The sequence below is a fragment of the Heteronotia binoei genome, chromosome 4 (genome assembly GCF_032191835.1).
Source record: "Heteronotia binoei isolate CCM8104 ecotype False Entrance Well chromosome 4, APGP_CSIRO_Hbin_v1, whole genome shotgun sequence".
NCBI classification, from domain to species: Eukaryota; Metazoa; Chordata; class Lepidosauria; order Squamata; family Gekkonidae; genus Heteronotia; species Heteronotia binoei.
The window spans coordinates 779,994-791,730 of record NC_083226.1 but is presented as its reverse complement, the minus strand read 5'-3'; positions in this window follow the sequence as shown (position 1 = coordinate 791,730).

Sequence of the window (11,737 nt, the reverse complement as noted above, 5' to 3'; positions counted from 1 at the left end):
CTGAGGGACATACAACAAGACTCTAAATCGCACTCCCTAACAGGAATGTATGGGAAGGTGCTGATTACTTCTTCTCAAGTTAGTTTAGTTTCTCTCTACTTCTACTTTGCAAGCAATAAAGCAAGAAGGGGGAGGGAAAAGAATAACAGAGTTAACAGACCTTGGTCTTCCGAGACATTTCACAGACCAGTGTTATGGAGGACCCTAAAACAATCAATTATCAATCAAATTTTACCATGCTTGACACTCAGACTATTGCAACCACAATTACTAATTAAAATGTATACAATACTCGCATTTATAAACTATCTTAATGTAACTTTAATCCATACACTTAATTAACATATTTAATTAATTCATAAGAACATAAGAAAAGCCATGTTGAATCAGACCAATGGTCCATTCAGTCCAACACTCTGTGTCACACAGTGGCCAAAACCCCAGGTGCCATCAGGAGGTCCATCAGTGGGGCCAGGACACCAGAAGTCCTCCCACTGTTGCCCCCCCAAGCCCAAGCACCAAGAATACAGATCATCACTGCCCCAGACAGAGAGTTCCAACAATACGCTATGGCTAATAGCCCCTGATGGAAGCTCCTGATGGACTTCTGCTCCATATGCTTATCCAATTCATTACAAAATCATGCATACATCCAGGGCTTTTTTGAGCAGGAACGCAGAGGAACACAGTTCCGGCTGGCTTGGTGTCAGGGTGTGTGGTCTAATATGCAAATGAATTCCCGCTAGGCTTTTTCTACAAAAACCCTTATGTGAAACAATGGTGACACCAGGGGGTGTGGCCTAATATGCAAATGAGTTCCTGCTAGACTTTTTCTACCAAAAAAGCCCTGCATACATCACCACTAGTCACTAACTGTACAAGTCCTTGTGAACAGGGATCACAATCCTCATACAATAGAAGTCCTTTCTCTCTCACCAATGGATGTTCACAATGCAATCTGTAATTCTTTCAAGAGGAAATCAATCCACTCTTCAGTTGTACCCCTCCCCACAATGATTCCTTCAAAAGTGGCCATAAAGATTTGTAGATTTCAGAAGAAGGCATTTCAAAGGCTATCTTGTAAGTTTGTAGATTTCAAAGGAAGGCGCTACAAAAGTTATGTATATTTCACAGGAAGGCATCATAGAGCTTCAGTCCTGGCCAACCAACCCATTAGCATGTAGTTTTTTTCCCATAGCTTCACCCAGGATATTATTGTCAGAACTTGTAACTTTACTGTATGCTGTTAGCTTAAGCGACTCCATATTGGAATCCAATACTAACCCATGCACCTTTGCCCTAGCAACTAACCAGCCTACACTCTGTATATTTCTGTGCATTTCAAACAAGCTGTGATCACTGAAGAGTAACAGATAGCCCAGGGTCAACATCTGCAGGTTGCCTTTGAAGCCTAACCGGCCAGAGCTTTCTCAGCGGGATTCCATCCTCCCTGCCTGATAACAAACCCTGAGAAACAGACTCTTGTCTTCGAGCGTGTGAAAGATCGGTTTATTGTTGTCAACAGAACCCCATAGCGTATCCACTGCTAGCCTTCGTTATCAGTGTTATTCTGTACCTCTAGCTCTGAAGTTCTCAATAAAGGCCTATACTTTTGCAACTTAGTCTTGGGCTTTATTTGAAGTTCTGCCAGTTCTGACATTATAACACTGATCCCTTTGTTTTGGGACTTATCCGAACTGGCAACCTGGCTGGATGGCAGCAAAGGCTCCAGACGACGGAGAGCCCACTACTCCAATAGAGGACAGACCCTTGGAGCCCGGGGTGACCGCGGTGAGACGCAAGATCCGGGACCCGGCTCCCTTCTCCACGGACGTCTTCCCCTCGCGGAGCTGGAGCCCGCGAAAGTCCACCAAGTTAATGGACGAGGCAGAGGAGAGATACAGGGCGCTCGCCGGCGGAGCAGGGCAAGACGACTGGGACGGGGACGAGTACCGAGACCCCGGGATAGGGGACCCCGCGCAGGCACTCCGCAACGAGCTGTCCCAGTGGGTGAGAGAGATCCACGACCAGGTCCACGAGACCCGCATCATGCTGGCCCAGGAGATGCAGCTGCAATTGGGGGCGCTCCGCGACCAGATCTGCGCCCTGCAGGCGGCTACCCCAGCCGGCCCGGTCGGACCCCCAGGTGGGGGCCCCGTACCCCCTGGGCCGCCTGCCCCGGGGGTCCCTGCAGCACCAGCTGATGGGAGGCAGCCGGGGGGATCCCCCGGCGGAGGAGGGGGGGCCCCAGTTGGGCCGCCCGCGCCCGGGCCTCTAGGTCCCGCCGCCCTGGCGGCCCCGGTCGCACCGGCAGCCTTGGTCGTACCGGCGGCTCTGGCTGCACCGGCCGCGCCTGTGGCGCCGGTCCCGCCCCAGCCGGAACCGGTGCCGCCGCCAGCGCCACCCCCAGCCGCACCGGGAGACCCGACACCCTGGTAGGGTGGATCCAGCTAGCGGGCGAGGTAGAAACGAACCTGCAGCACGTCGGGATGCGCCAGCAACAGCAGTTGGGGAAGAGAGCGGGAAAGACGACCCCCACGGCGCCCAAAACCGAGACCAAGAAACTGCTGGCGACCTCCACACCCACCGGGGGCGGCTGGAGATGCTTCAGGTGCGGGGACCCGGGGCACCTGGCCGCCAACTGCCCAGTGAGAGCACCCGCGGCCACCCCACCGCCCAAGTCGTCCACGGGCACCCCGAAGAAAGGAGGGGGCCGCGCCAAGGAGCCCAGTCGGGGCGCCGTCGCCATATCCATGGCGATTGACGAGGAAACTATAACTATCAGCGAATCGAGCGAGGAGTCGTGGGAACCCGAGTCGACGGGAAACGACAGCGACCTGCTTTAATAGGTGCCGCAAAGCAGGTCCACGAAACGCCGGCACCGATGACGGTGAGAATTACCGGGGAACTTTTATTTATGGCAGTGACCTTACTATACCCCCACTTGAAACGCTTTATGCACACCCGCGCACTGATCGACTCGGGGTGCACAAGGGACATCATGACCCCGTGCTTAGTAGAAGCTCTGGGGCTAACCAAATCCCCCCTGCCCCGACCCATCCAATTCGAGCAAATGGACGGGTCAGTGATGAAAGGGGAGCCCTGCACCGAGGAAACACAAGCGGTGCCAATGGGGACGGAGGACCATTGGGGGATAGAAGTGTTTGTAGTGGCCCCCTCGTCCTCGTTCGACCTAGTGGTGGGGGCGGGGTGGCTAGCGAGGCACCAGCCCGACATACGGTGGGAAGCCCAAATAGTACGCTTCCCGGATTGGCGGTGCGAGCACCACCACTGGCGAGCGGAGTGGGGGCCCAAAGCACCACCGCAAAATGAGCGGCTCTGCTTGACCATAGAAGAGGTGAGATCGATCCCCAAAGAGTATCGGGACTTAAAAGGGGCTTTTAGTGAACGGGAAGCGGACGAACTCCCCCCCCACCGCCCCACCGATTGCGCCATCGAGCTAATACCAGGGCAAGAACTGCCAAAAGCTAAACTGTACTCGATGGGTTGGGCGGAGAAGGCAGAACTTAAAAAATTCATAGACAAAAACTTGAAGCGGGGTTTCATCCGGCCCGCCACGGCCCCCCATGCAGCCCCCGTGTTGTTTCGCAAGAAAAAGGATGGAAGTTTGAGACTTTGCACAGATTTTCGCAGGATAAACGGGATTTCAGTGTCCAATGCCTACCCGATCCCGCTGATAAAAGACTTGTTGAGTACTGTGGCAGAGGGCAGAGTGTTCACGAAGCTCGACCTGCGAGATGCGTACTTCCGGGTCCGCATAAAAGAGGGGGACGAGTGGAAGACGGCGTTTAACACGCCGATGGGACAATTCGAGTATTTGGTGATGCCGTTCGGGCTGCAAGGGGCGCCGGAGGTGTTCATGAAATTTATCAATGAAGTCCTCTGAGAGTATTTGTACAAGGGGGTTGTGGTGTACCTAGATGACATCATTATTTACTTGAAGGACCTAGAGTCACATGTGCCGCTAGTCAGGAAAGTGTTGTCCACCCTGTATCAGAACAAATTGTACGCCAAATTGTCGAAATGTGAATTCCACCAAACTGAGTTAGACTACCTGGGGTTTAGAGTGTCGGGGGGGGGGGGGCTGGCGATAGACCCCGCCAAAATTCAAGCCGTGCTAGATTGGGAACCGCCCCGAACCCGACGGCAGCTACAATCCTTCCTCGGGTTTGCAAATTTTTATCGCGGGTTCATCAAAGGGTTCGCCCAAGTCATGCTACCCCTCACCGAGCTCCTCAAGACCAAAGGGAAGGGGGAAAAGGCGAAAAAGCCCGGGGCGTGCCTCGCCTGGTCGCCTGAGTGTCAGCGCGCCTTTGACGAGCTAAAGAGATTATTCACGAGTGAACCGGTTCTCGCCCACCCCAACGAACTGAAGCCATTCGTGGTGCAATGCGACGCCTCCGACGTCGCGGTGGGGGCAATATTAATGCAAAAAGATGAAGGGGGGGCTCAGGCCATGCGCATACATTTCCCATAAATTCTCAAACGAACAGAGAAATTGGTCGGTCTGGGACAAAGAGGCTTTTGTGGTCACGTTCGCTCTCAAGACCTGGCGGTCATGGCTGGAGGGGGCCCGAGTCCCGTTCGAGATCTGGACGGATCACAAAAATTTAGAGGCGCTGACCGGCCGGCGCAAACTAACGGCCAAGCAAATCAGATGGGCCGGGTTTTTCGCAAAATTTGACTTTGTGCTAAAGCACATCCCCGGCACCAAAAACTTCTTAGCAGATGCACTCTCACGCATGCCCCAACATGACAGCCAGAGGGAGGAAGTAATAGACTCCTAATTCCACCCACCCAAGTAGCAGGGGGGGTCACCACCAGGTCCGGGAAGACTACCGGGGCCCCGGAACTCAAGGGAAAGGAACGCTTCGTGGCCGAAACAGAGGCGGAGGGGAAAGAGCGGCCCGAAGGGGTGGAAAAGGGAGAAGGGGGCTCTGGTACCGCAACGGGAAGATCTACTTGCCCAGAGTGCTCAGAAAGGAAGTGCTAGAGCAATGCCACTCGGGTCGCCTGGCGGGGCACTTTGGCTACGTGAAAACGCTAAACTTGATCACCAGGCAGTTTTGGTGGCCCCAAATAAAGCGAGACATGTCGGAATTCATAAGTTCCTGCCCGACATGTATCATGGCCAAGCGAAGAGGGGGGAAGCCACCTGGCCACTTGGTCCCTTTGCCGACAGCGTCCCGACCCTGGGCGGTAGTTTCAATGGACTTCATAGTCGAGCTACCGCCCTCGCAAGGGAAGACAGTGATATTGGTGGTGGTCAGCACGTTTTCCAAGCAGGCCCACTTCATCCCATGCAAGCAACTTCCCACTGCCAAAAACTGGCCCACTTATTTTTCAATCACGTGGTACGCCTCCACTCGTTCCCAGATAAGGTCATTAGCGACCGCGGGCCACAGTTCGTTGCCAACTTCTGGCGGGAGTTTTGCAAGATCGCAAGGATAGAACAGGGTCTCAGCTCCGCCTATCACCCGCAGATGGACGGACAGACGGAGAGGGTGAACGGGCTACTGGAGCAGTGCCTTAGGTGCTACATCAACTTCCAACAGTCAAACTGGGTGGAGCTATTGGCATTTGCCGAGTATGGCTATAACAGCAGCCTACACAGTTCCACAAAAACCTCCCCCTTTCAGATAGTAAACGGCTACGAAGGCAAGCCGTTCCCCCACTTCCCCATGCCAGCGGGGGAGCCAAAACCCACCTCATGTCAACAATGGTGGGAGGGAGTCAGGCGGGGGTGGGACGTGATCCAGGAGAACCTGGAAAGGGCCAAAGAGGAATACAAACGACAGTTCGACAAAAAACACTCTCCCCAGTGGGAGTTTAAAGTGGGGGAGAAGGTCTTTCTATCAACCAAGAATCTCCCCCTACCGCAAGCTGGTCGCAAGTTAGCCTACAAGTATCTGGGGCCCTTCACAATAAAGAGAGTGATCAACAATGTGACGGTGGAACTGGAACTGCCAAAACTGTTGAGTAAGTTCCACCCTGTTTTTCATTGCAGCCTTCTTCGCAAAGATCCGGGGGCTACATCCTGGCACCCTCGCCCTCCCGAGCCACCTCTTACACGAGTGAAGGGCCAGAGTCACCAGGAAGTCCAGGAGATCCTGGACTCCAGGGTTCACCGGGGGGTTCTGTACTACCTGATCCGCTGGAAGTACTTCCCCCCGAGCTGTGATGAGTGGGTCAAGGCTAGCAATGTATCGGCTCTGCAACTACTCAGGAAGTTTCACCTACTGTACCCGCACAAGCCCAAGGTGAAAGCATAGGGGGGGCAGTATGTCAGAACTTGTAACTTTACTGTATGCTGTTAGCTTAAGCGACTCCATATTGGAATCCAATACTAACCCATGCACCTTTGCCCTAGCAACTAACCAGCCTACACTCTGTATATTTCTGTGCATTTCAAACAAGCTGTGATCACTGAAGAGTAACAGATAGCCCAGGGTCAACATCTGCAGGTGGCCTTTGAAGCCTAACCGGCCAGAGCTTTCTCAGCGGGATTCCACCCTCCCTGCCTGATAACAAACCCTGAGAAACAGACTCTTGTCTTCGAGCGTGTGAAAGATCGGTTTATTGTTGTCAACAGAACCCCATAAAGTGTATCCACTGCTAGCCTTCGTTATCAGTGTTACTCTGTACCTCTAGCTCTGAAGTTCTCAATAAAGGCCTATACTTTTGCAACTTAGTCTTGGGCTTTACTTGAAGTTCTGCCAGTTCTGACATTTATATTTTAATTATATTAATATTATTATATTATATTAAAAGGATATATATTATATATAGGATAATATATTAAAAGGATATTATAGCACTGGAAAAAGTGCAGAAAAGGGCAACTAGAATGATTACAGGTTTGGAACACTTTCCCTATAAAACGCTTGAGGTTCTTTAGCTTGGAGAAACGTCAGCTGCGGGGTGACATGATAGAGGTTTACAAGATTATGCATGGGATGGAGAAGGTAGAGAAAGAAGTACTTTTCTCCCTTTCTCACAATACAAGAACTCGTGGGCATTCAATGAAATTGCTGAGCAGTCGGGTTAGAACAGATAAAAGGAGGTACTTCTTCACCCAAAGGGTGATTAACATGTGGAATTCACTGCCACAGGAGGTGGTGGCAGCTACAAGCATAGCCAGCTTCAAGAGGGGTTTAGATAAAAATATGGAGCATAGGTCCATCAGTGGCTATTAGCCACAGTGTGTATATATATGTATATGTATAATTTTTTGGCCACTGTGTGATACAGAGTGTTGGACTCGATGGGCCATTGGCCTGATCCAACATGGCTTCTCTTATGTTCTTAGGACCGGACCAACTCTGAAACTAACACCCTGCATCGGCTGAGAATTCACTGTGTGAGTCTAGAATTTCCAAGGCCAACCCTGCAAGCAGACATGCAGAGACATCTTAAAAGAAGCCAATGAGCGTGTGCCAGAGCTGGCCCCCTCCAGGTTTCATCCGTCCACTGAAACACAAGTCTCAGACCCAAAAAGACAACCCAGTCCAGGGGTGGTAGGCTTGACAACTCCAGGCTGAGAAATGCCTGGAGATTTGTGGGTGGAGCCTGTGGAGGGACAGTATATAATGCCATAAAACTGTGGAAAGACATAAACCCTCCAAAGCAGGCATTTTCTGCAGGTGAAGTGATCTCCATGGTCTGGATAGATCCAGGTTGGTCTGCAGCAGTAGAACAAAGCAAGAGTCAAGTGCACCTTTAAGACCCACAAAGTTTTATTCAGAATGTATGCTTTCATGTGCTCTAAGCACACTTCATCAGACACTAGCTGATAAACACCAGACCCCAACTTGTGGTTCTTTAAATCTGCTAAATAACATTCCCATGACTCTGCATATGAACTCACTGCCCACTTTCTCTGTAATTAGGACTGCTTGCCATTCCATACTATTGTCTGATGACGTGAGCTTCTAGCACACGAAAGCTGAAACTTGCTATCCATGTTTAATAAAACCTTTTTAAGAATTGTATAATCTTTTTGTACATTATGCTATTACAAGAAAGGTCCATTCCATGAGCACCTGGATATTGGCTCGTTTTGTCAAAAAACCCCACAACCTCCCTCAGGAGTATTCCTTCCTATTTCCTTCAAGGTGGCCTGTTTCAACAGAAGCAGCTTATTGCTTATGCTTCAAGAGCACTCATACAGGCTGAGCAAAACGATGCACAAATCAAAAAAGAACTTCAAGCGATTCTTTTTGCCATGACTGAATTCCACCAGTACGTGTTTAGTGCCCAAGTGATAGTCTGCTCATACAATAAACCCCTGGAAGCCATATTTGCCAAACCTATTGGGAAGGCTCCAGCACAATTAGGAGCTCCTTTGCATATTAGGCCACACCCCCTGATGTTCTTACAGGACCTACTGTAAGCTCTTGGAGGATTAGCTACATCGGGGGTGTGGCCTAATATGCAAAGGAGCTCCTGCTAGAAAGTGTGCCCCAATGCTGCTGGATTGCTTACATGAAGGGCAAAGACATGTTGGTGGCAGACCCCCGACCCTCTTAAGAGGACAAAGTAATTTACACTGATCTGGTTCAACAGTGAATCCAGACAGCTCTCATCTCAACACAACTCGTCACACCAAACACAGGCAACACAGTGAACTATATACCGTTTGGAAGTGGTTAGCCCTGCCCCACTGGCAGAAACCAGCCAATCCCATTCAGCTCTCCAGGATCCTTCAAGTGCATTTCCTGGAGAAATGCCTTTCATCCCTATTGGCTGGTTCCAAGAGAATGGCCAGTCAGAATGCAGACATCAGGATCCTGGAGAGTAACGGGCGGCTGCCTCAAGCTCAGAAAAAGCATTCTATTAGCAACACTCCCTACATAATGGAACCCTTGGGTGATTCCTTGCTATAATAGCAGCTGCAAGACCACAAATTACAGGCTCTCAGAGCCCTGCTTCTTCCTGGATGGCCATGCTGGCAATCTCAAATCTGCCCCACTCTGCCCCACAGTGGCGCTCAGTGTTGTCTGCTCAGAAACAAACAGCAATCCATGACTGGGCAGACACTGGATCTTTGGCTCCTGTAGGGGCCCTTCCTCCTTCCCATCTGTTCTGTGCCGCTACTGCTTGCAGTTATTAAAGGGAGACTTTGGTTGGGTTCCTCCCTCCAGCTGCATTGCTATATTTGGGGCCTGGGAGGAAAGAGGTGTTGCATTCATGTTGTGTCAGGCTAGTCACATTTTCTTGGCTTCTCTTGTCTCTTTAATACCCCTCCTTCTTTGTTGGTTGGCAGGGTTGGAGGGAGGGGCACTCCCAGCAACTGCGGGGCTCTTGCAAGCAATATGGAGCTAATCCCAGTTGAGGAATTCCATGCTTTCTGGAATGGAATTCATCTCTCTGCAGCTGACATTGGAGTGAAGATCTCCTGGCTGGTGCTCGCGTGGCATGACACAGGGGGGGCTGTGTGTTTGAGGGGGTGTCCAGACCCAGGAGACGGTGGCTTGAAATCCTCTCTGCTTATTGTTCTCCTTTCCTATATTTGACCCATTCCGTTTTCACCCCAGCTCTGCTCCAAGGAGTTGGGGGTTCTCTCCTCTTATCCACTTTATCTTCACAACAGCACTGTGAGGCAGGGTTTTGCCAGGGGAAGGACTAGCCTAGAGTCACTGATGGGGGGGAAATCTGAACCCAGGTCTCTCCAGTCCTAGTTTGGCACTGGGGCTGCTGTTCCTTGCTGCTCTGTTTCCCCCAGGCTCTTTACAGTATCTGCAACACTTTAGAAACAACCAGGGTGTCAGACATTGTAGACCATGAGTAGATGTATTTCCTTGTCCTAACTAACGCCATGTCCTAACTCCTCATCTCAGTGTATTTACCCTTTTTAAAGTTAAACGTGGTTGCGTCTTTTTGGACAACTCCCTATTTATACAAACGGTGAAATCAATAACATTATGGTCACTGCTCCCAAGCAGCGCAATCACTTTTACATCTCTCTCACCAAGTCTTGGGCATTACTTAGGACCAAATCCAGGATCGCCCCACCCCTGGTAGGTTCTGAGACCATCTGCTCCATAGCACAGTCATTGAGAGCATCGAGAAACTCAATCTCTTTCTCTCGACCAGAACACATATTGACCCAATCAATCTGCGGGTAGTTAAAATCACCTATTACAACACAGTTTTTACGTTTAGCCGCTATCTTTAAGCCTTCCATCATATTATAATCGTCCTCTCTCTTTTGATATGGTGGGCGATAACAAACTCCCATAGTTAAATTTCCTTTTGGGCCCTCTATTTCGACCCAAAGCATTTCTAAAAGTGAATCTAATTCTCTGACCTCAGTCTTACTGGACCGTATATCCTCTCTGACATACAGAGCCACCCCACCTCCAACCCTTCCCTCCCTAGCCTTCCGATATAACTTATATCCAGGAATCACAGTGTCCCACTGATTCTCCTCATTCCACCAAGTTTCTCCCAACACTAAACATTCCAATTCACCACTTTTACTTTGAGCACTTCTAGCATTTGCATACAAACTTCTATAATTTTCCAGGCAAGCTAGGCCCGCCACCTTCCTCCTGCCGCCTCGAGACTCTGACAGACAGTCCATACTGTTTGTCACCATCACAGTGGACAACTCTGGTTCATTACCCGGTAGAAAAATTGCAGCCAACCCTTCATCTCTTTGAGACGAGTCCTCCCGAACCAGAGACATTTCATCTCCTGTCAGCTTTCCCCCAAGATTTAGTTTAAAAACTGCTCTGCCACCTTTTTGATTTTAAGCGCCAGCAGCCTGGTTCCATCCGGGGACAAGTGGAGACCGTCTCTTTTGTACAGCTCCCGCTTGTTCCAGAAAGCATCCCAGTACCTAACAAACTTAAACCCTTCCTCCTCACACCATCGTCTCATCCACACATTGAGACTTCTAATTTGTGCCTGTCTCTCCTGCCCTGCACGTGGAACAGGTAGCACTTCCGAGAAGGCTACCTTGGAGGTCCTGGCCTTTAGTCTCCCGCCTAGCAGCCTAAATTTTTCCTCCAGGACCTCACAACTGCATTTCCCCACATCGTTGGTGCCAACATGCACCACGACCACAGGCTCCTCCCCAGCACTGTCTATCAGCCTATCTACTACACGCTCAATGTCCGCTACCTTCGCACCAGGCAGGCAAGTCACCATACGGTCAGTACACGGTTTCGCCACCCAGCTGTCTACTTGCCTAAGGATAGAATCACCAACTACCAACCCCCCCCCTCTCCCCCTGCCCAGGGATGGTTCCTTGGTGCGAAAGGATTCCCGCTCACCAACCAAAGAAGAGGTCCCTTCCGAGGGCGCATTCCCCTTATCCTCAGCACGGTGCCCTGTTCCCTCTCGACCCTCATGCTCTCTGGCAGCAACGGGGCTGCTACGTTCAGAGCGGGGCTCATCTAATATGCCCCCAAGAGTCTTCCCCAAGTGCCTAACTGACCGTCTCTGCTTCTCCAGGGCAGTTACCTCGGCCTCAAGGGTACGAACTCGTTCCCTGAGGACCAGGAGCTCCTTGCATCGAGCACACACCCAAGACTTCTGTCCTTTGGGCAGATAGTCGTACATGTGACAGTGCAAAACACTGGAAAGCCCCCAACCCCCTGCTGGTATTCTATCTTCATTTTATATATATATATATATATATATATATATATATATATATATATATATATATATATATATATATATATATATATATATATATATATATATA